The following is a 25,912-nucleotide window of genomic DNA, read 5'->3' as shown; positions in this document are numbered from 1 at the left end:
TAACCTATGAAACATCACTTAAGCTACAAGTTTCAAAAAAGAGCTAAAATTACTCTTCCAAACTAACTGGATATGCTCATGCCAGGATCCCACCTGATCATCCTACTCCTCCCCCTTAAATACCATATCATAATCATATTTAACTAACCTCTGAAATTCCTGTCTGGTTACTGCATAACCTTTTGGTACTATGTATAACTATCATATATTTTTATTTATTTTATTTTTATTTTACATTTGTTGACCAGGCTAGTCCAACTGGATATATGTCTATTTTCCACAGAGGCCTTGGGAGAAAATTTCCAACAATAGACATAAACTATACATTACATTTATACATGTGGGATACAAGTATTGAATTCATTAGGAACCACACAAGACTGACATGTACAATGACATAATGTCTGACATTTTAAAACATGCACAGTTCATGGGCCAACAGAAACATTCAAACATAGTACAGCATAAATTATCCTTGTACCACATGTGCAATGACATAACGTCTGACATTTTAAAACATGAACAGTTCATGGGTTATCAGAAACATTCAAACATAGTAAAGCAAAAAGTATCCTTGAACCTAGGGCTATAGGAGAGAGTTAGTCAGGGCAGGTACGGGGGGGGGGGATCTATATTAGCACACTGAAAACTGAATTCCGCAAATCCAGTTTGAGCAACACAGAAAGCGTGAACATTTGAAATATCGCAAGAATGAATGGAGATCGCTGTAGGGAATTCTTCGCTTTACTTCAATGGAATGTGATCTTGGAGTTGGTATATTTATGTAGTGGGGGTGTGGGGGGTGCAGTGAGGCTTGCCCCCTGCATAAAACAGTTAGTGACAGTTTTCGTCTGGTTGGTTTTTAATTTTACAGTTTCAAAATTTGTGGTTTTCGCGCTTTCTGTGTCGCTCAAACTGGATTTGTGCAATTCAGTTTTCGGTGTGCTAATATAGACTCAATACAGGGACATAGCCAGCATGTTTTGAAGTACCGTTTAAGGTTATTTTTGAATAGGGATATGGAGGAAATCAAAGTAAGATCAGTAGGCAGTAAGTTCCAGGTTTGGCCAACTGAGTTAGAGAACAGGGAGTCACCAGCTGTGTTATTAGCTTTAGCTATTTGTACTAGAAGCCTGTTGGATGAGCATAGGATTTTAAGGTTGTTGTATGGGGTGATAAGGTTCTTAAGTATGTGAGTGTTTTCAGGTTGGTAGAGTATTTTATGTGCAATTATAATTTGATTGTATTGTAGTTGGTTGGGCAATTCTAACCATCCTAATGGGCTTAAGTTATGACAGTGGTGAGTTCTGTATGTGGCTCCTGTGGCAAATCTAGCAATGTTATTATAGGAGCTTGCCAGTTTGTTAAGGTCATTTTTACTCAAGTTTGTAAAACTGGGGGAGGCATAAAGGAGGTTAGAGAGCAAGTGGGTACAGGCAATAACAGTCCTAGCTAGAGGTGTAAGGAAGGGCTTAATCCTGTATAGTGAGCCAAGCTTTTTATTGACTATTTTTATAGCATGGTTAATAAGTAGATCAAATTTCAGGTTGTTATCAATCAATACCCCTAATAGTTTGGTGGAGGAATCAGGAGATATGATGGTGCCATTGTTTGATTTAACAGTAAAGGTAAGTGGGGAGGACTTACGGGTAGGAGGAAATAGTAGTAATTTTGTTTTTTTAGGATTCAATATGAGTCGACGGTCAAGGAGCCAGTTTTCAACTATATTGACCACTTTTTGAGTTAGGGTCTGTAGATCAGAGGGAGGAAGTAGCTGAGCAAATTAATGTGGAATCGTCTGCATATTGAATGCAGGTAGCATGGGGAATGACTAAGTGCAGGTCATTAATAAAGACTGAAAATAGGAGAGGTCCTAATATGGAACCTTGTGGAACACCAAGGGTAATGGGAAGATGGCTTGATATCTTGGTTTGCTAAAGATCAGCTTGTCTATCATTTAGGTAAAATTGGAACCATTGTATAGCCAGATTATCTAGCAAAAAGGATCTAAGTATGTTTATGAGTAGTTGGTAGTTTACCATGTCAAAGGCTTTAGAGAGATCAATAAAGAGGGCTGAGGAAAGAATGTTATTATTGCGATTTTTGTTAATGGCATTAGAAAAAGACAGGAGGGCAGAGGTGGTGCTATGAAATGGTCTAAAACCATATTGAGAGTTGGCGAGTAAGTTGTTTTGGATAAGATAGCTCAGCAGCTATCTATGTATACATTTCTCCATGATTTTAGCCAGGGGTGATAATATGACTATGGGTCTATAATTTGATCATTCATTGGAGTTGCCACCTTTATGCAGAGGGATAATATGAGATCTCTTCCAGATAGAGGGGATGGAACATTCGGTTATAGTTCTATTAATCAGGATGGAGATGGGATAGGCTATGGCATCTGCAGCTTTTTGCAGATATTCTACCAGTAAGAGATCAGCAGAGAGGGTGGTTGGTTTAAGTTTCTTAATAAGGGTTTGAACAATGAATGTGGGAACAGGTTGAAGGTGAAAAGAGGTTTGAGAGCTGGGTGTAAAAGTAATAGGACTTGAGCCGTCATGGGATAGCTGGTTGGCTAGAGACTGGATGGTTTCAGTAAAGAAATTGTTAAAGGTATTGGCAACTTCTTACCTAACAACTTTTCCAAGTTCTGTAAGGTAATTGCATTTCCACCATAGTATGTCTATTCCTTTGTTTACTTACTGAGCCATGCTATTTTTTTATTCTTGTATTAACATGCTGTTTACTTATTTTTGTATTACTTTGTATACATCTATTACTGGAGCTTTTCTCCTCGGGTCTCCACTGAAAATGGGCTATAACTGCTAAGTTGGACCAACCCAGTTAACAAATGTGAAATAAATAAATAAATACATAAATAAATAAAATTAATATGGAAATACATATCCTTTGCAAAAATGTGTTCATTTCATTTATTTTATTCTTGTTATGCAATTTGAACTTAATTTTCAAACATTTTCCATAGTAATTCAAATACTTTTAGCAATATCTTACATATCTGTTTATGTGAATAATGTTTAGAATGTTTTGCATGCCCCTTTTCATATTATATGAATAAGAAGTAGGGCTGAGCAAGATTTAATACCTAAAATTTGTTTCTGACCTGTTTTGCAAAGTTTACACCTTTTCTGGATAAGCCACTGCTTTATATTCCACCAACTGTGCCCTAGTGCCTCTACACGTATTGGCCCTGTTGCCTTAAGCTTCTTTCCCCTTTGGATATGCCAGTTCTAACTTCAAGCCCTTTAGATATGCCTCATCTAACATCATATCCTTTTAGAAATCCCGGTTCTGACACCATGTCACTCGTTCATCTCTAATACAAATAATGAGAAGGCTTGGGGTTTTGTTTAAATGCTTTAATATACAGAAACACATCAGGATGGATAGCAGCATCTATAAATAGGTTCACAATTCATAGTTCATAGTTTGGTACTAGGCTATTGGCCCTAGGGCCTATACAAGCCTAGCCATAACAATTCCCTGGCTCTTTGTTCCCACACTATTTACTTCCCTGGACCCCTGTCTAGCAGGGCGATTGACATGATCCCCGGGGTGAATTTCCTTTCTCCCATGCAATCATCAAGGTTCTTTTTGAAGACGGCCAAAGAGACGCTCTGCTTGACATGTATGGGCAGTCTATTCCAGAGTCTGGGGAGTCTCTGGGTCAGGAACCTATCCCTCCAGCATGTTTTGTTTATTGTGATGACAAGGTTTAGATCCCTGGAGGGTGTGGCTCTGAGGGATTGGGATTTCTTTAAGTGTAGCATGTTCAACAGCTCTGGGTTTGACATGGCCTTGTATGTTAAACAGCGATTGCCTCAGAGTAGATGATATGCAACAGAGTATAGCTGAACTTTTTTAAGGTGGTCAGCATAGGGCATCTGCTTTAGGCCTGTGATTCTTTTAATGAGGTATTTCTGTGGCCTTTCCAGTTGCTGCAGATGTCTTGAGAGGTACATACCAAATGGGGAATTGTATTCTATAATGGGTCTAATGAGGGATGAGTACAGTGGGACAATTACCTTCTTTTTTCTGGATAAAAAGCCCTTAGTGATGAGGTGTGCTACATAGAAGGACTTCCTGACTGTTGTGGCGATGTGTTTATTGAAGGTGAGACCACTGTCCACCTTTGTCCCTAAATCTATCACACTTTCAGTGTTTAGTGTACTGCCACCTATGTGGTAATTCATGGGTACATGTTTTTTCCCAAAGGGGATGACTACACATTTCTTGGCATTGAGCTTGAGCCCATGGCTCAGGCATGAAGCATCTGTTTCTGTAAGGCCCTTTTGTAGAGTATCCACATCATTTGGGGATTCAGTAATGGCTCCCAGTTTTCAGTCATCTGCGAACTTTGTTAGCCAGAGTCCCTTAGTGTTGGCCTGTACTTCAGAGAAGTAGATGCCAAACAAGAGAGGTCCCAGGACTGAACCCTGAGGTACTCCACTTGTCACTTGTCTGGAGCTGGATTTGGAGTCAGCTACTTTTACAGTGTGGGTTCTGTCAGTAAGCCAGTTGGCAACCCATTGAGTGCTGTAGAGATTAATACCCAGCTTAGTAAGTTTATCTATGATTCCAGAGTGGGAGGTGGTGTCAAAGGCCTTGGGAAGGTCCAGATAGGCTATGTGGACTGCCTTACCCTCGCCATGGTTCTGGAGACTGATTCAAAGAAGTCAATCAGATTCAGGAGACAAGATTGGCCCTTCACAAACCCAAACTAGGTGGGATCCAGTATTTGAAGGTTGCCAATGTCTTTGTTTATAAGTCCCATGATAATAGGTTCCATGACCTTGCAGATCAGGCTCATCAGACTGATGGGGCTGTAGTTCCTGGGATCCAAGGTGGATCCCCCTTGTGGAGTGGGATAACTGTAGCTGTGCACCACTCAGTGGGCACGAAGCCTGAGGTGAGGGTATGATTAAACATGACACTTAGGTGAGGTGCAAGTTCATTTTATAGTTCATGTAGTACACAGCCTGGGATGTCATCTGGTCCCATGGATGCTGTATTCTTAGCTTTGAAGAGTGCATTTTTTACCTGTGTGGCTATTATTACCGGAATTTGACAATCTTCTGGTATTGAGATAGGCTCTTTAGGGGTGAGAGGGGGGATGAAGTTGGCACTGAATTGATCTGCCAGGATATTGGCAATAGCCATGGTATCAGTATATTTAATGCCATTCTGTTGTAGCTCAGAGCAGATCTGAGCATTGCCATTTAGATTCTTGACACAGCTATAGAATGCCTTGTGGTTGCCTGTGGAATATTTGGCAATTTTATTTTCATAACCAGCTTTGGAGGATTTTATGAAGAATCTCAGCTTCTTACTGAGGCTAATAAGGGAGTTTTTTGCATCCTGGGATTTGTCTCTTTTCTGCAACAGTTTCTTCCTTTCATTGTAAAGTTTGTTTATGGCAGGGGACCACTGGATTGGCTTCCTTTTTTTGGAGGAGAGCATCTTGGTTCTATTTGGGATGGCACAATGCATGCATGAGTGGATGTGCTCATACAGTGCCTTAGTGTAGGAATCAGCAGTCGAACTTTCAGTTCCCGTCTGCATGGGTGTCATAAAGTTTGTATCTTCTGACTTGAGTAGCATGAAGTTGGCTTTGTGGAAGTTTTTTATGGAGGTTTCCTTACTGGGGGTGGGGGGGGTGGGATGTGGATGTTAAGGGTGATTAGCTTATGGTCTGACTTAACCAACGAGGAGGTGGCCATAGGTGTGGAGCATCGATTTCCCATGTTGGTAATGACCAGGTCTAGGATATTGGAGTCCATGGTGGGACTATGAAGTAGTTGATCCAGGACATTGGAATTTATGAATTCCAAGAACCGTTCGGCAAAGGTGTTGGTGCACGAGTAGTTTTCCCAGTTAATGGCAGGGTAGTTGAAATCACCCAGTATTAGTGTGTAAAAATGCTGTGTTACTACCATACATTTCAGTGTCAAGGCTTGAACTCAGGACCCTGTGCAAAACAGTCAGAGCAACATACCACTCTGCCAAAATATGAACAAACTAACAGAGCTTACATATGTACATGTTCACATCTCAACAGTTAACTACAAAATGGCATCTGATTTGCACATGCTCAGTATTTACACACTTGTGCAAGCCCATGAATAGCTTTTTAAAGGTATATACACATACATATTCATCTACAGTGAATGACAGATAGAACAGCAAGTGAAATACAGCAGAGGAAGGTGGGTAGTATGAAGGAGGTAGGTCAGAGTGAGCATAGAGGAGTTATGAAATTAAGCAATTCCTGATGAATAGAAGCATTTACAAGCAGCTCTTATGTGTAAAAATTTCTTGATCCCTTGTTTAAAACTGGTTAGGGCGAAGATGGCCTTAGGTTGGCACTGTATGATTCCCATGTCATAGGTGCTATTACTGAAAAGATGTGGTTGGCAGAGTTAACTTATGTCAGCGAGGTGGTGAGGGAGAGTGGAGATTGTGATCTGTGGTTATAGGATGTGGTTTGTTGAGAGAGATGACTTAAGAAGAAAATGAAGAAGTTTTGGTATATGAGTTTGTGAATTAGGTAGGCAAGCTAGTTGCATGTGTATCTTTCACTTATGGGGACTAAGTTCTCTTTAAGGTTGCTAATGTGAAGACAGATAGGTATAGCTGAGCAAGGTTTGTGTGTGTGTGTGTGTGTGTGTGTGTGTGTGTGTGTGTGTGTGTGTGTGTGTGTGTGTGTGTGTGTGTGTCTGTGTGTGAGTGTGTTGAAACATGCATCCATATAGATGTGTGGGAGGTGTTTCCATGGTTGCAGTCGGGTATATGTCTGCCTGATTCTGGATGTGTAGATATGTGTTTGAATCTGAATATACATGTGTATTTGTGTGTGGGGAGGTGACAGGGGAACATGGAATTGCAGTAGGTTGCATTGTATGTGCATGATGCCAATGCACTGAAATGTATTACTGCAGCCATTAGTTATCTATATATTCATTCCTTTGAATGCACTCATACATCTGAGGCATACACAGCCATATAACATATAAGAAATGCAGGAGCTGTCTCCCTGGAGTGACCAGACATGCATTTTAGTCTATTAATGTAACCCCAAGCCTAGTGAAAACAACAGTCCCACAACCTGTCTGTAAAGTTCAAGGTTGGGCTTCTTATTAAGACAATAATACTTCTCCTTCATGTTTCCATGATCTGAGGTTCAAGCAGTGGTGGCTCATGCTATTGGACTGCAAATGCCCCAGAAGTCTATACAATTACAACTGCATAGACTGGAAGGGGATCAGACTGCAACATCTGCAGGTAGCACATGTATGCTTGGACTGCAGGCTGGATTCAGCGCATGCGTGCTCGGCATTCCCCTTCCCCGGACCAACGGAGGTGGGATTTTGAAGTTTGCATTTGTGGGAAATGGAGCTATGGGACTTTGAAGTTTGCAAAAGGATGGAGCTGGGACTTTAAAACAGGGCTTTCAAGTTGGATTGCATGGAGATGGTACTTTGCAGATAGACAGACTACAAACTCAGGTAGTTTTGTGTGTGTGTGTGTGTGTGTGTGTGTGTGTGTGTGTGTGTGTGTGTGTGTGTGTGTCTGTGTAATGCCCCATTTAAATACACCTGTTGGCTAGAGAGAATAACTCAGGCTCAAACCCTGTACCTTGGATGCAGGTAATAAGAGCCTGTATTCCCTACCCATCACCACTTGTGAAAAGTGTTCAGATTTCTGTCTCATATTTTTGTTCTGTTCTATTCCTCATAAAATCTGTGGTTTTCTGGATTTTGAATTCACTAAATAATGACAAACATTTGAATTTCAGACTTCATATTCTTCAGAAAGTGCATGGTAACACAAAACCTTTTATTCTAGCAATTTTCTAAGTTTATAAGAACAATATTTAAAAGGTGTCCCTATTTTGGGGGCTTTATTCTCCCATTATTGGCTTTGTCCAGGTTTTTGTGCTAAGAGGTTGAGAGCTATGGTGAAAACTGAATTCGCTGAATATGTTTAGGGACTGTATTCCCCCATTGTTGGCTTTGTCCATGTGTTTTGTGCTAAGAGGTTGAGAGCTATGGTGAGAACTGAAGTCACTAAATGATAGCCATTTAAGTTTCAGTCTTCCTGTCTTTCAAGAAGCAGCTGATTTGACATAGTAGTATTTTGCTCTGACTGTAGTGCACAAGGTCCTGGGTTCAAAACTTGGCAGGGAAATGCATGGCGGTAGCATAGCATTTTATTCTAGCAACTTTCCAAAACTATACAATTTTAAAATGTGTTCCTGTTTTTTGGGCTTTTGTTCACCCCCAACAAATTTTGGCTTTTGCCAGGTTTCTTGTGCTCCTGTGCTGTAAAGTTGAGAGATACAGTTGAGTGTCAAGTGGATTTTACAGGGAGCTAAAAGCTTCAGGGAAAGAGAAGTTTAGTGCTGCTTATGCTGAATTTTTTTTCATTGTTTGTTAATAGCACAACAGGTAGTGTACTTGCTTTCAATGTAGAAGGCTGTGGGTTCTATTCCCACAGTATGTAGATGCTTTGCTGATGCTATACTTTTAAATGGGTGGATGCTGCAGTCCTGTGAATGTCCTCTTTGGCGGAGATACCTAATAACTATGAACCTGTTGTCAGTTTGTCGTCCATTCTCTATTGCAATATTACTAGCTTATCATTTATTTAATGTAACATATGCAATTTATTCCTCAAGGGCAACAGGCACTTTATTTGTAGATGAAACAATGAAATATAAATTGTTTGCTAGCAGCGACCTCTTCATTAGTTACAGATCTCTTTAATGTGGAATTATTTAGATGACTTTTACTTCTGCAGAGATTGTGCATATTTACTGATACTGGTAGACTGTAGAAGTTTAAGTAGACTTTTATGATGGAAATATTCTGAATTGGGAAGTTTTATCATTATTAGTGCATGCATTTTGTTTCATTGTTTACTGGAAAAATGCTCAAAACAATCAATTTAAAATGCTGTCTAACAACTGTACTGTGTTATACAAGGAATATAATTTAATACAATCAGGAAGGCGTATCAAAGAATACATGTATGTTTTGTGTGCAAGGGGGCTATGATTTGAAAACAGCCCAAAGTTAATCTTTATCTGCCACTGGCCAGATGTATTTTCTTTGAATGTGGGTTTCAATGCTGTTTCAATGAATGTGAATTTCAAGGGCAGAGAAGTTTTAATGCTAAATCTATTTTCATTGTGAGACTGCATTGCTTTGTTTAGCAGATGTCTATTAGTGTTTGTGCTGTAAAATGTAAAATAAAACTTTTAAAGGAAATCCAAATCATCCAGACATAAAGTAGTATGCACTTTACAATGTTTATTGTAAATGGGACAAAATAGCCAAGTAATGGGACATTGGAATGGCTGCAGGTGGGAGGCCCTATTCAACCATGATTTTGTGGTGGGGGGGTAGACAAACTCAAAGACAGCCCCGGCTGAACTATACCTCTCAACTGTCCAGATTTTCACATAATGAATAGATTTTTGCTTCTTATTTTTGTTTTGTTCCTCATAAAATTTGTGGTTTTCTGGTAAATCATTTAGGAATGAAGTCACTAAATAATAACAGACATTGAGTTTCAGACTTCATATCCTTCAGAAAAATGCATGCTAAAGAAAGTCCTGTCATTCTATCAACTAAGTTTATACAAAAGCATTTTTTAGTACTGTCTCTATGTTTCCCCAATATATTTGGCCTTGTCCAGATTTTCTGCGTTCAGAGGTTGAGAGGTACGTGCAAATAAATTGCTTTATATAATTAGGTATATCCAAATCTCTCAACTGTCCCTAACTTTGGCTCAAAATGTTGCTCTCCCCCTAATAATCCCTCCACAAAATCCCAATTTTGGAAGAAAATGTGGAGGGTTTACAATTAATAAATAATTGTAATGATCAGAGTTATAGATTACTTTTATTTCAGAAATGCCTTTAGAGTCTCTTATTTTGTCAGCTGCTCAACTTAACAGTACTAATATTAAAAATGTGTCCCTTCTTTGACAGGTTCCCAGCTGTATTATGTGGCTATTTTATATTTTTGCATCACGTTTGTCCGTTTTTTTATAAAATTGTGGTTTTCTGGCAAATTAGTGGCAAATAATTTAAGATTGAAGTTAGAAAATGAGACATTTGAGTTTCAGATTTCATACCCTTCAGAAAATTCATACTAATGCAAGACCTACTACGATTCTATTATCTTTCTATGTTTATAAGAGCAATATTTAAAATTTGTCCTTATTTTGGGCCTTTGTTCCACTTCTCTTTATGGCTTTGTCCAGATTTCTTGCTCTGATGTTGAGAGGTATGACAAATGTGTCTGGGCCATCATTCTCAGCCAAAGACATTTCAAATTGTGACATACTTGTTGCACCCCACTCCATCATAGGTTCATAGGTTCATAGATTAGTACTAGGGTATGGGCCATTTCAAGCCTAGCCAATTACCACATGTGAGAATCAAACCTTGCACCTTGTGTCTGTAGGGTAAACACCTCAACCATTATGCCATCCTCCCACCCTTGTAGTGACTCTAGATGTGTCCAAGCAAGGCAAGGAGCAGTTATGCAGTGTAAGTGTGCAGAGTCTCCCCCATCCAAGGTAGACACAAGTACTACAGTGGCTTTTCATCTGTCTTTGATTTTGCAGAATGTTCTGGTTTTCTGTCATATTTTTATACTCTTGATTTATGTTTCTTATTATTCAGAAAATGCATGTTGTTGCACTGCCTGTTGCTCTGGGTTTAAGTAGCAATGCTTTAATGACCATCAGGTAAGCTTGTCTGAGATTGTAAGATGCAAGTAAACTTTTATAGGCATACTGTTAAAGAATTACCAATATTGAAAGCCTTTTTGTTGTTGCCATGCAGAGAATATTTACATAACTAGATAACATATAAGCCTTGGGTATTGAAATGCATATGACAGTATTTGTAATAAAGGACAGGATTACAGTATTTTCAGAAGCTCATTACATTTGCCAGTGACTTGCAGTCATCTTTGCAGGCTTTACCTGTAAACTAAACAGAATGCCAATCTATCATGTGTGGTCCATAACCTGTGCAGTAATCCTTTAAGCAGTTTATCTTGAGATTGTTTCTTGTTTGCTGTTCATTTTTACAGTGATCATGTTTTCCACATGAAACAAATAGATAGTTGTCAGGCAACAGGTGTTTTTTGGATAAGAAACATTTTTACAAGTGGGGGTATCACAGAGATTGCTATTTTCAGCATGTTACTTGGTACTTTTATAAAGCTGAATATAAATTATAATTAGAACTGCAGTGCAAGAAGTGGTTTGAGTTAAGTGCTGCTTGTTTTTCTTATACTTGATTTTGACTTGCATTCCAGTGATGTATTTAAAAAGCAATTTATTTTTTCATGCATCACAACCTTTGTGTTTCAATCTAGATATTAAGTAAGTGGTCATGTAGCCAATGCATTGAAATATTTTTTCTTCTACACTTCATTTTGTCTTGATTGGACTCTCATAATGACAGTTTGGCACCCAGGGCTGTGTATTTAATTAAAGTTCCAATTTTTCTGGTTTTGAGCATAGCCCCACCCCTTTCTGGTTGACCACACCCCTTCCATTGGCCCCACCCATTCAACTGTGTTCTGTAGCCCCCCTTTGATTTGAATTCACCAGCCACCACTGGGTTCAAGGTTGACTTTTTTTCACTGTCTGTATGTAGTTTTCCCTATGTATACCATTTATTTTGTTTTATTTCTAAATGAAAATTGGTATATTTTTATTATGATTCTTTTTTATTTGATTGTTCTAAGTTGAAATGAAAAGATCTCTGATTTGGTTCAAAATGTATTTGCATTTGAGTACAAGGTACTTGTCATGTGTATGTATGTATGTGTGCTTGTGTTAAATACATGGAGGGAAGGTTGTATGTGTGTGTGTGCGGCAGCAACATTATTGTGTGTATTTGTGAGAGATCTTGAAATCCTTGTGGTTGTTTATGTGCAAATTTGGTGCAGAGTAATTGTGAATTCAACATCTTATTGGTGGTTTCACAGACAGTGAGGTTATGGAACTGTCTCATTGGCAGACAGTGAGGTCATGGAACTGTCTCATTGGGAGACAGTGAGGTCATAGAACAGTCTCATTGGCAGACAGTGAGGTCACGGAACTGTCTCATTGGCAGACAGTGAGGTCATGGAACTGTCTTATTGGGAGACAGTGAGGTCATGGAACTGTCTCATTGGCAGACAGTGAGGTCATGGAACTGTCTCATTGGCAGACAGTGAGGTCATGGAACTGTCTCATTGGCAGACAGTGAGGTCATGGAACTGTCTCATTGGGAGACAGTGAGGTCACGTAACTGTCTCATTGGCAGACAGTGAGGTCATGGAACTGTCTCATTGGCAGACAGTGAGGTCATGGAACTGTCTCATTGGCAGACAGTGAGGTCATGGAACTGTCTCATTGGCAGACAGTGAGGTCATGGAACTGTCTCATTGGCAGACAGTGAGGTCATGGAACTGTCTCATTTTCTCAATTTTTACTCAGTCTCACAGTTATTATATATTTAAGTTGTAGGAGTGTGGGGGTTAAATGAGGTCCTGTGGGGGGGTTGACCCCTGAAAATATTTTTTTAATGGAAGATATAGTTATGCATATTAACTCCAACAGTGTCCAGACTAAAATACAAATAAAATTATATGCTGCATTTGACTGGACACATGTTGACTTTAGTACAAACTGAGACAGAAACAAGTACCAACAAAAATCGTTTTTCAGAATGATAAATCGACCAACAAATGGTGCTTTCATATATCCATGGTATTAAACAAAACAGCAGAGGCAATTCTATAAAATAATGTGATTTTTATTAAACAAGAAAAATGTTTGCATAGACGCCTCTTTAGCAAAGATAAGATGATCAAAGTTATAGTGTGTCACATATTAGTTCTGCTATAGTTGGAAGGTGGTTTCACACAGCTTCTCTGTCTGGATTCTTAGTAGAAAACTTCCTGGCTACTTCAGGTTCTTCCAGCTTGTCACATCTTTGATGTGTCACACTTATAAAACCTCTGTCACAGGCACAATTCTCACTGCATCAAGAAGCCAACATCCCTGATTAACAAGACCATAGCCCTGCTTTTAATACAGCACACAATAATATTATTTATTTTTAACAGAACTCTGTTTTAACTAACACAAACTAATTTATAAAACACTCAATGTACAACACAGTTTACAATATATTATTTACAATATATTCCCTATTTGCAACAAAATACTTGAAGGTACAGCAACATTATTTTATTATTCTGATATTCTTAGGCCAAGTACCACTAATACCATAGCTAAGTGGGCTAAAGTGGGCCGCCATCCTGGGTGTAAGATGTCAGGGGTCACAATCAGCAGTCAGTTGTCAGTGGCTATCAGTGATTAAGCTCTGTCAAAAAAATAGGTTTAGTAGATTAGAGTAATTACATTGCAGTCTTTGCTGCTACAGTTTAGTAATTTAAGGGAGTTGTTTTTCTTTTCTTTTTTGTATTCAGCTTAGTTACTGTGGACTGCTTAGTGCAACAAATAGGATTCATATGAGTTTCAAGGCTATTTTCGTCTAATGGCCATGTAGGCCTTGCCAATACTCACCATCATGCCCTGTCTTTGGTATAAGTGACCCTATAGAAAGTGTCCTTGTAAGAAACTTTGGTATAGGTCATATGTGTGCAAAATGCGTGGATCATATGAATGATTCACAGACATATTACATATAATACCCTGGGCATTACAGACCACCTATCATCATATGAACTGTCTGGGTGATAAACAGACATATTACATATAATACCCTGGGCATTACAGACCAGCTATCATTATAAGAACTGTCTGGGTGATTCACAGACATATTATAGGTTCATAGGTTCATAGGTTCATACTAGGCATCTGCCCAAGGGCATTTATAAGCCTAGCCCATAGTTATGTGGCTTTCGCCACCCCTGTAGTTTGAATAAAAACTATGCCTATCATTTTTCTGTGCCTCTGTCAAGCAGTGACACTGAAGTAATCCCTGGGGTATATCTGCGATCTCCCATCCATTGGTCAAGATTCCTCTTGAACAAGGCCAGTGAGGTGCTCTGCCTCACATGTACCGGGATTTTGTTCCACAGCATAGGGAGTCTCTGGGTGATGAATCTGTCCCTCCAGCACGTTCTATTTATAACCGTGTCAAGGTTTAAGTCTCCCGCCCTTGTGGTTCTGAGGGATCTAGATTTTTTGAGGTGAAGCATATTCATCAAATCTGGGTTTGACATGGCCTTATATGTCAGGCACAGGTCACCTCTGAGCAAGCGGTATGAGACTGAATAGAGCTGGAGTTCTTTCAGTCGGGCAGCATAAGACATATTTTGAGACCCTTTATCCTTTTGGTGAGGAACTTTGGGATCTTTCAAGCTGCAGCAGGTGTCTGGTCAGATACATTCGAGCGGGGCATTGTGCTCAGTCATAGGTCTAATGAGTGATGAGTACAGGGGACGATGACCTCCATTGATCTAGATGTGAATCCTTCATGATCAGGTGGGCGATATAGAAGGTTTTCCTAACTACTTTAGCAACATGAGTGTCAAACGAAAGGCTACTGTCAACTTGGGTCCCCAGATCCCTGATGACTTTCTGTGCTCAGTGGATTGCCACCTATATGGTAGCTAGGGGTAACCTTGTTTTTCCCGAAGGGTATGACTATGCATTTTTGGCGTTTAACTTCAGGCCATGGCTCTGGCACCAGTTATCCATTTCTGTGAGGCCCTTCTGGAGGATATCTGTGTCAGATGTGTTTTCGACTATGGCCCAGTTTGCAGTCATCTGCAAACTTTGTCAGCCATAACCCTCCTGTGTTTGCTTGTACTTCAGAAAAGTAGATGCCGAACAAGAGTGGACCCAGGACTGAGCCCTGTGGGACACCACTTGTGACAGGCTTTGAGTCTGACATGGCTCCAGCAACTCTGACCCTGTGGGTTCTGTCACTTAGCCAGTTTGCAACCCATCTTGTGATGTATGGGTTTACATTCAAGCTGATGAGTTTTTGATGATACCTGAGTGGGGTATTGTGTCAAGGCCTTTGCCAGGTCGAGGTAGGCTGTATGGACTGCCTTTCCCTCATCAATGGCCTTGGTGACTGTCTCGAAAAAGTCAACCAAGTTTAAGAGGCAGGATCTGCCTTTGACAAAGCCAAACTGGGTTGGATCCAAAGTCTGCAAGTTCCCTATGTCTTTATTTATGAGTTCCATTATGATCCTCTCCATGGCTTTGCAGATAAGGCTTGTCAAGCTAATGGGCGGTAATTTCCAGGGTCTGTGGAGGCACCGCCCTTATGAAGTGGGACCACAGTCGCGTGCGCCACTCCTTGGGTGCGTATCCTGAGGTGAGGCTAAGATTAAACAGCTGTCCTAACTGTGGGTTTAATTCCTCGTTGAGTTCATGAAGCACACAGCCGGGGACACCATCCGGTTCCATGGATGCTGTGTTTTTTGCCTTAGTGAGGGCAGTTCTCACCTGGGCGTTGGAGATGTTTGGGGGGCTACAATCCTCTGGAATAGATATCTCTCCTTTTGGGGGGGGAGAAGTTTGCACTGAACCTGTCAGCCAGTATGTTAGCAATGTGTGTAGGTTCAGTAATTTTCACATCATTTTGAACTAATTCTGAGTATATCTGGGAGTTTCCTCCTAGGTTTCTAACATAGCTAAAGAAGGCCTTATGATTGTCTTTAGAGTCCTTGGCGATTTTTCTCTCAAAATTTGCCTTAGATGATTTTATGAGAGCTCTTAGTTTTTTACTTATAATGATCAAAGGTGTCTTACCTTTCAAGGATTTTGCTCTATCTTGTAGTAGCTTCCTCCTTTTGTTGTAGAGCTTGTTTATGGCTGGGGTCCACCAGACTGGACGCTTGCCTTTGGTACAGAGAGTCTTAGTTTTGTTTGGGATTGCCTGATCCATGCAGTCCTGTAGGTGCTGGTAGAAGGCATTTGTAAGTGATTCAGCGGTTTGAGTAATGTTTACCACTGGCTCAGGGGCCTTAAAGGAGACCACACTAGTTTTTAGAAGTGTGAAATCGGCTTTTGAGAAGTTTTTCACTGTGGTCTTTTTGTTTCAGGTGGGGGCGGGATGAGGACCTCCAGCGAGATTAGTTTATGATCTGATCTCACCAGTGAGGGGTATACTTCCGGTGTTGAACATTTTGATCCCATGTTCGTGATGATGAGATCAAGTATGTTTTCTCCTCTTGTGGGGATGGTGACTAGTTGTTCCATGGAATTTGAGTTTATGAACCCCAGGAATCTTTGGGTTAGAGTGTTCGGGCTTGAGTAGTGTTCCCAGTCTATATTAGGGTAGTTGAAGTCACCTAGTATGATGGTGTTTGGAGATACATTGGAGGGGATAAATGTTTCAGGAAGGCCATGTGAGGTTCCTGAGTTTGAGAGGGTGGCCTGTAACATGCTACAAATTGCAGAGCAGTCTTGCCTATGGTTAATTGCACCTGGATGGTCTCCGATGCATCGTCGTTGCCACCAACCTTGAGGTGTGGGTGTCCTTTATGAATATGGACACCCCCTCCTTTCTTAGTGTTGTCTGGATTTTGGGGCGGAACGCATGATATGAGGTGAAACCTGTTAGTGCTGGAGTGCTCTCAGGAGCCTTGAACCAGGTTTCTGTCACAGCACAGACATCAATGTTCTCCATATTGAGAAGGGCCTCGATTCGTGCATCTTGAGAGTGAGACTTCTGGCATTGAGCAGCATTACCCTTAGTTTTTTCCTTTTGGTGTTCTAGGGTGGTAGGTTTAGAATTTGAGCCTTGCCTAAAAAGGCACTATGGGGGTGGCAAGAGCCTTTGCCAATATCCGAAGCCAGGGTGACAGGTGCAAGCCGCCTCTTGTGAAGCAGCGTGGCTTGTCCAGCATGTCATCCCAGGCAGACAGACATTGGATCCTTTTGAATGACACCAGAATTGTTTCTTGTTTGCTGTTCATTTTTACAGTGATCATGTTTTCCACATGAAGCAAATAGATAGTTGTCAGGCAACAGGTGTTTTTTGGATAAGAAACATTTTTACAAGTGGGGGTATCACAGAGATTGCTATTTTCAGCATGTTACTTAGTACTTTTATAAAGCTGAATATAAATTATAATTAGAACTGCAGTGCAAGAAGTGGTTTGAGTTAAGTGCTGCTTGTTTTTCTTATACTTGATTTTGACTGGCATTCCAGTGAAGTATTTAAAAAGCAATTTATTTTTTCATGCATCACAACCTTTGTGTTTCAATCTAGATATTAAGTAAGTGGTCATGTAGCCAATGCATCGAAATATTTTTTCTTCTACTCTTCATTTTGTCTTGATTGAACTCTCATAATGACAGTTTGGCACCCAGGGCTGTGTATTTAATTAAAGTTCCAGTTTTTCTGGTTTTGAGCATAGCCCCGCCCCTTTCTGGTTGACCACACCCCTTCCATTGGCCCCACCCATTCAGCTGTGTTCTGTAGCCCCCCTTTGATTTGAAGTCACCAGCCACCACTGGGTTCAAGGTTGACTTTTCCTCACTGTCTGTATGTAGTTTTCCCTATGTATACCATTTATTTTGTTTTATTTCTAAATGAAAATTGGTATATTTTTATTATGATTCTTTTTTATTTGATTGTTCTAAGTTGAAATGAAAAGATCTCTGATTTGGTTCAAAATGTATTTGTATTTGAGTACAAGGTACTTGTCGTGTATGTATGTATGTGTGCTTGTGTTAAATACATGGAGGGAAGGTTGTATGTGTGTGTGTGTGTGTGTGTGTGTGTGTGTGTGATGGCAACATTATTGTGTGTATTTGTGAGAGATCTTGAAATCCTTGTGGTTGTTTATGTGCAAATTTGGTGCTGAGTAATTGTGAATTCAACATCTTATTGTTGGTTTCACAGACAGTGTCTCATTGGCAGACAGTGAGGTCATGGAACTGTCTCATTGGCAGACAGTGAGGTCATGGAACTGTCTCATTGGGAGACAGTGAGGTCATGGAACAGTCTCATTGGCAGACAGTGAGGTCACGGAACTGTCTCACTGGCAGACAGTGAGGTCATGGAACTGTCTCATTGGGAGACAGTGAGGTCATGGAACTGTCTCATTGGCAGACAGTGAGGTCATGGAACTGTCTCATTGGCAGACAGTGAGGTCATGGAACTGTCTCATTGGGAGACAGTGAGGTCATGGAACTGTCTCATTGGCAGACAGTGAGGTCACGGAACTGTCTCATTGGCAGACAGTGAGGTCATGGAACTGTCTCATTGGGAGACAGTGAGGTCATGGAACTGTCTCATTGGCAGACAGTGAGGTCATGGAACTGTCTCACTGGGAGACAGTGAGGTCATGAAACTGTCTCACTGGCAGACAGTGAGGTCATGGAATTGTCTCATTTTTTTCCATTTTTACTCAGTCTCACAGTTATTATATATTTAAGTTGTAGGGGTGTGGGGGTTAAATGGGGTGCTATGGGGGGGGTTGACCCCTGAAAAATATTTTTTTAATGGAAGATATAGTTATACATATTAACTCCAACAGTGTCCAGACTAAAATACAAATAAAATTACATGCTGTATTTGACTGGACACATGTTGACTTTAGTACAAACTGATGAACCACACAAAAAGAAACAGACGGCCTGGAAGCTCCCAAAAGGAATCCTAGAAATGAACCAAACTACAATGCAGCAAGTCTGTCAGCCAGATAATAATCCAAAAAGTCGAAGTCAAATAAAAGTCTCTGTAAAAAGCCACCAATTTATTTAAGCCTTAAAAATATAGCTTTTCGTCAGTCCCAAGACCAACTTCTTCAGAAATAGTTAAATGTATCTACACAAAGTTACAAAATGGCAACCTTGACCTTTGCACTCTTACATCCATGACATCACTTCCCTTAATTCACCTTTAAAGGGATACAACATCACTACATATAATGAACATTATCCTGTCTCTTTCCTTACTTTAATAATATCGCACTAAGATATAAATAAACATTGCAATAAACCATGAATACATTCATAAAAAAACATTTTCTAAAAAAGGAAAAAAGTCACTACTGAAATAACATTAATACAAAATCAATCATACTTTAACCTACAATTAACTACAATTTCTAAAATAAATATAGTGACATAAAATGCATGGATATACGCAAAATTTCCCATAAGCGACATTTTAGACTAAAATAAGGGTGTCGGACAGTCAATGAGACTACCTCTCCAGGCTCTTTAACTTTAATATACATGCTAATGACAGCATGCCATTTAGACCCGGAGGTACAAATGCTCTGAGTCTCAGCTGCCAAAGCAATTCCTTCCTTTCTAACAAAAGTGAATCCATCCCCCTTCCATGCTTAAGGTTAATATGGTCAATTGCCATGAAATTAAAACCATGCTCAGGGTGCTCATGAATATGTTTAGCCAGGGCATTTTCTTCCTTACTCTTCTTTATGGTATAAGAATGTTCGTATATACGTTGGCATAATTTCCTGCCCGTTTTCCCCACATAAAAACTCGGACAGGAATTACATACTGCTACATATATAACATGGGAACTTTTGCAATTGTATCTTCCTTTTACTGTGTAAATGCTATTACGTATAGGGAGTTGGAGCCCCGTTTTAACAAATCTACAATATCTACATGAATTACATGTGAACATTCCAGGTCTTGTGTTTGTTACTCCCGAATGACCTTCTAAAATATTCTTTAAGCCTGGGCCTTTTCTATAGGTAAATTTTACCTGTTGACCTAACTGCTGTAACCCATCAAACTCACTGATTGCAACAGCCCAAAATCTTTTAATGATGGAACTTATTCCTGGAGCATCCAAACTATAGGTCATTACAAACCTCATGGACTGATTGATAAACTGAGAATTATTTTCTGACTCATTATGTACATTCAATACCCCCTGATGTAACTCCAAGAGCGGTTGGTAAACACCAGATCTTCTCTTATGTTTTACCTCCATTATCAGCTCTGCCAACATTGGGGTCGGGTAGCCTCTGTAGATATGAGTTTCAAGGCTATTTTAGTCTAATGGCCATGTAGGCCTTGCCAATACTCACCATCATGCCCTGTCTTTGGTATAAGTGACAACTGATGTAGTACTCGACCAATAACAAATAAAAAATTCCGTGTGACCAGACCACAGACGAAAGCGCTAAATCTGTGTAACTGTTTTAATTTTGTGATTAAAAATATTGTGGTCTGGTCACACGGAATTTTTTATTTGGTATAAGTGACCCTATAGAAAGTGTCCTTGTAGGAAACTTTGGTATAGGTCATATGTGAAGAAACTCCAGCTCTATTCAGTCGCATACCGTCTGCTCAGAGGTGACATGTGCCTGACATACAAGGCCATGTCCAACCCGGAATTAATGGACATGCTCCACCTCAAAAAATCCAAATCCACCAAAACCACTAGAGCAAGCGACTTAAACCTTAGCACGGATATAAATAGGACGTGCTGGAGGGATAGATTTATCACTCAGAGACTCCCTATGCTGTGGAATAAAATCCTGGTCCATGTGAGGCAGAGCACCTCGCTGGCTCTGTTCAAGAGAAATCTTGACCTGTAGATGGGAGATCGTAGGTTTACCCCGGGAATCATCTCTGTGTCACTGCTGGACAGAGGCACAACAAACTAATGGGCACAGTATTTTTTCATATAAGGGGTGGCGTAAGCCACAAAAATTTGGTCTAGGCTTATAAATGCCTTAGGGCAGATAGCCTAGTATAAACCTATGAACCTATGAACCTATAAATGCGTAGATCATATGAACTGTCTGGATGATTCACAGACATATTACATATAATACCCTGGGCATTACAGACCACCTATCATTATAAGAACTGTCTGGGTGATTCACAGACATATTACATATAATACCCTGAGCATTACAGACCACCTGTCATTATGTGAACTGTCTGGGTGATTCACAGACATATAACATATAATACCCTGGCATTACAGACCACCTATCATCATATGAACTGTCTGGGTGATTCACAGACATATTACATATAATACCCTGGGCATTACAGACAACCTATCATCATATGGACTGAAAGCTGTTGTTGTTGATATATTCCAGGCCATCTGCATCTGGCTCATCCTTGATAGTATTATCATAACATAGCCCATACACTGTTGGTTCTGTTCTTTCTGCTGTCCTGAGCAACCATTTATGTTCTTCCACATACTGTAGCATAATGTTCTGGAGTTGGTATGCCTGCACTATGTCTATGTGTCACCCCTAATTTCCTGGAATGTCCCTGTAGCTAAGACATCAGTGTTTCCCTTACTATTGTTAGTTCACAGGACTGGGCACACCCGGCATCCACCATGATTTTGATTGTGGATGGGAAAGTTTGTCTAGGTCAATTACTGCATGTACATCCACTCAGAAATAGTCCATAGCTTATTGGACTTTCGGGTGATAGTAGGGCAGGTTCTGTCTGTTTCTCCTTCAGTAGTATGGAGCGTCATTACACACAACATTGTGAACACTGGCTCTAAGAACTTACTGCTGTACTAGTTAGTGCTGCTATCCCTAGCTTGGCTTCAATCATGTGCACCATGGATCTTGCAGTACAAACTGAGCATGCACTGCTCTGCCGCACCATTTTATACATGTTTGAAATGGTCTACCATTTGTTCTGCCATTTTGGATTCCTTCATTGTGATAAGACACAATCAGTCCATGGACCATAATCACTTTGCTAATACCCACCCTTGCAGAGGGTGCCACCTGTCAGTAAGATGCAAAACAAACGAGACCTGTGATGAATATGCAAGCACCCATCCAATCATCATGGTTTGCTTTAAAGGAACTGTGGGTATCAATGAGATGGATATATAGAAAGATGGCTGGATGTCGCAGCCTAACCAGAAATAATGGATGCATTAAGCAATAATAAATCTGTCTGTCTAGCGTGTCTTATTTATTTGTTGATGGAGATGAAAGGGCTCTAGTTTGAGTGTTTGTGAACCCATTTGATTTTTGGAGGTGTACAAAATCAAGGAGGGGTGGGTTCTTATCATCAGAAAATACTAGAGTATAGGGTTTGTCTTGATAGCCGAGAATCTTTAGTTTAGCATCTTTTTGTAGTTAGAAATAGTTGGGTCTTTCTAGCTGTGTGATATGTTTGGATAGAAATATACTAATGGAGATGTTATATTCTGTGGTTGGATTATGGCAAAGTATAGTCAATGATAACTCATTCTGTCCTATATGAAATACACATTTAATGTTTAATTAGGCTATATAAAAGGATTTCCTGACTACTGTTGCTATGTAGTGTTCAAAGGGTAGAGAGTGCTCTGCAAAGATAAACAGATCTCTGACTCTGTATGTCTGGAGGCAGGTGTTGTACGTACTATAGCTCGCTGCTGAGATTGATGCATTGATTGATTGATTGATTGCTGTATTTGTTGACTGGGGTAAAGCACACTGATCCTCTTGGGCCATTTGTAGGCTTAGCACAGGATTTACAAGCAGATAAAAGCAGATAATAGGCAATATAAGACACTGGTTACCCAGTAATATACATTACAAAAACAATAAAAATCAAAGGGCACCAAAACAATTGCAGAATTAAGCAGGACAGGGTTGGCACAGGTTGCTAAACTTCTTACTGTTTGAGCACATAGACTAGCAGAGGCATTTATACTGCATAATGAATAGTGCACTACAATTTGAACTCTTGTAAAAAATCTCTTTTTGTACTAGATAATGAATCTTCTACAAAATTACAAAAACTAGTAAATGCACACAATTTCACATTAAAAGACTAGTAAACACACACACACACACTATTTTACATTGAGATATATAAGTCTGAAAGAGGGGGGTACTAGGGGAAGGATTTCTGGATGCAACAGGTAAGAAGGGAAAGTGTAGGTAGATGTGGTGATGTTGGGAGGAGTGAGAAAGCCGAAAGCTTGGTGAGAAAAGTTTCAGGGTAATGAACTGTGCCTAAGAAGTGGCGGAAGAAGAAGGCAGAATTTATTTTTATTTATTTATTTATTTTACATTTGTTGACTGTGATAGTCCGACTGGATACATGTCCATTTTCAGCAGAGGCCTGGGGAGAAAAGCTCCAAACATACAGACAAAAACTTACATGCATGCTAAGGGTATTACAGAGTCAGAAAGATTTGGCATTCAAGAGGAATGCACAATTATAACAGGGGAGAAAAACTCCAATTGTGCAGATAAAAACATACATACATGCCAAGCAAATATTACAAAGTTACTAAGGTGTGTCCCACTAGAGGGATCCACAATTTTAACAGTGTGTAGTAGAATATAAAAATATTAAACAGGTGGATTACAGCAACAATTATTTACAAAGTAATGTAGAGAACAAGAATGACACTGCAAGCATTTGTGGGCAAGAAGCTAGTACATTTAAGTTAGGGAGTTGTTATGTGGATTAATCGGGGTTGGTAATGGACAGAGCCAGTGCCTTTTATAATACTGTTTGAGGCCTTTTTTAAAGAGGCTTACAGAGGGTTCCAGGGTAACGTCCGCTGGAAGTAAGTTCCAAGCTTTGCCAACAGAGTTGGCAAACAGGGAGTCTCCAAGTGAGTTATTAGTTTTCCGTGTTTGGACTGACAGCTTGTTGGATGAGCATAACGGTCTAGAGTCACTGTATGGTTTTATGATAATTTTAAGTCGGGGGGTTTTTCGGGTTGGTTGAGAATATTATGTGCTACTATTAGCTGATTGAACTGAAGTGAGCTTGACAGTTCTAGCCACCCCAGGAGATTGAGGTTTTGGCAGTGATGTGTCCTATATGTTGATCTGGTGGTGAATCTGGCAATATGGTGGTAACAGTGAGAGAGTTTGGTAAGCTCTGATTTGTTTAGGTTACAGAGTATAGGGGAATCATATAGAAGGGTAGAGAGAAGATGAGAGCTGGTGATTGCGATCCTAGCTATTGGGGTTAGAAAAGGTTATAAACCGAGCTTCTTATTGATGGTTTTGATAGTATTGTTGATGTGCAGGTCAAATTTGAGATTATTATCAACTATAACCCCTAAGAGCTTAGTGTGGCTATCAGGCAAAATAGAGGTACCATTGTTTGATGTTATAGTAAAGGAAAGTGGGGTGGACCTACATGTGGTGGTAAATAGTAACAGTTTTGTCTTATTGGGGTTCAACAGAAGATGGTGATTAGAGAGCCAATGTTCAACCATGTTAAATGTATTCTGGGTTAAGGTTTGCAGGGCTGTTGGGAAGGGGGCTGAGCAGATCAGAGTGGAATAGTCTACATATTGGATGCAGGTTGCTTCTGGGATGGCAGTGTGTAGGCTATTAATACAAATAGAAAAGAGAAGAGGACCTAAAATAGAGCCCTGAGGAACTCCAAGGGTGAGAGGTATCAGGGTGGATAGTTTACCCTGCCGTAGTACTGCTTGTTGTCTACTACTCAGATAGGATTGGAACCACTGTATAGTATAGTTGTCCATGGAAATAGATTTCAGAGAGTGGATAAGTAATTGGTGACTGACCATATCAAAGGCCTTTGAGAGGTCTAAGAAGAGGGCTGATGACAGCAAATTATTATTTCTGTTTAGATATGTGGCGTTAGTGAAGGAAAGGAGAGCGGAGGGGGTGCTATGATGTGGCCTAAAGCCATGCTGAGAGACGGCCTGTATTTGGTTCTGAATGAGATGGTACATAATTTGTTTGTGGACGCACTTACATATGTTTCCATTATTTTGGCCAGTGGTGAAAGAATCACGAAGGGCCTATAACTGGGTAATTCCGTAGAATGTCCACCTTTGTGGAGTGAGATAACGTGGCATATTTTCCAGATGGGGGGATAGAACTGACTGTTTGGACCTGTTGATCAGGATAGATATGGGAAATGCTATGGCATCAGCAGCATTGTTTAAGAACTCTGCTGGGAGAAGGTCAGCAGATAGGGTGGTGGGCTTCAATTTTTTGATTAGTGATTGGATTAGAGTGGTAGAGACAGGTTGGAAGTTAAAGGGGGGATGAGTAGTGGGTGTGTTAGTGGTTGAGTTAGTAATGGGTGTATTAGTGGTAGAGTTAGCATGTATGGGAGTGAGTTGGTTAGCAAGAGACTAGATTGTTTCAGTGAAAACATTATTAAAGCTACTAACAATGGTCTCAGGGGCAGTTTTGGGTATAGTTTGTTGGGGTTGGAGTGGTAGATTGTCCTGGATGAAGAAGCTGGTTTATACCTGCCCAGAACTTTTTGGGATTGTTTTGTTGTTTTTGCTGCAGGTTTTGGTAGTAGCTGTTTTTGTCTTGCTGAATGGATTTTTTTTGTATAATTCCTAAGTTGACAGTATTTCAGTTGGTCGAGAGGGGCTTTAGTTGCTCACCAGATGACCCAGGCCTTATTTCTAAGTTTGATTTTTAGTTTGGTTTACTTTGTGAGCCACGGCGCTGTATTTGTTTTAGTTTTAATATTACGTGATGGGGCATGGGAGCCAAGGATGTTTAGGAATTTAGTATTAAAATATGCCACTGCCTCTTCCAGTGGTATATGTTTTAGGATTCACCAGTTGACTGAGTTAAGTTCATTTTGGAAATTTACAGGATTGAAGTTCTTGGTATTTCTGACTGTTTTATTATAGGTGGGCTGATGGGAGTTCTCACCCTTATGTTTAATAATGTAAGTTAGAACGTGATCACTTAGGTCATCGGGGAGGGTTCCAGATTTATACAAATGGGGATGACTATTGATAAGAATCCAATCAAGAATACTTTCTCTATTGTTGGGTTTGCTGATCCTAGTAGGAGCGGTTATTATTTGACTGAACCAGAAGAGATTTATATGGGTGACAAGGGATTCAGTTGAGCAGGTGGACCAGCTGATGTTGAAGTCACCAAGAACA

The sequence above is a fragment of the Protopterus annectens genome, chromosome 17.part0 (genome assembly GCF_019279795.1).
Source record: "Protopterus annectens isolate FY-2018-M chromosome 17.part0, PAN1.0, whole genome shotgun sequence".
Taxonomy (NCBI): Eukaryota; Metazoa; Chordata; order Ceratodontiformes; family Protopteridae; genus Protopterus; species Protopterus annectens.
The sequence above is the reverse complement of the archived record's forward strand: the minus strand, read 5'-3'. Positions refer to the sequence as shown.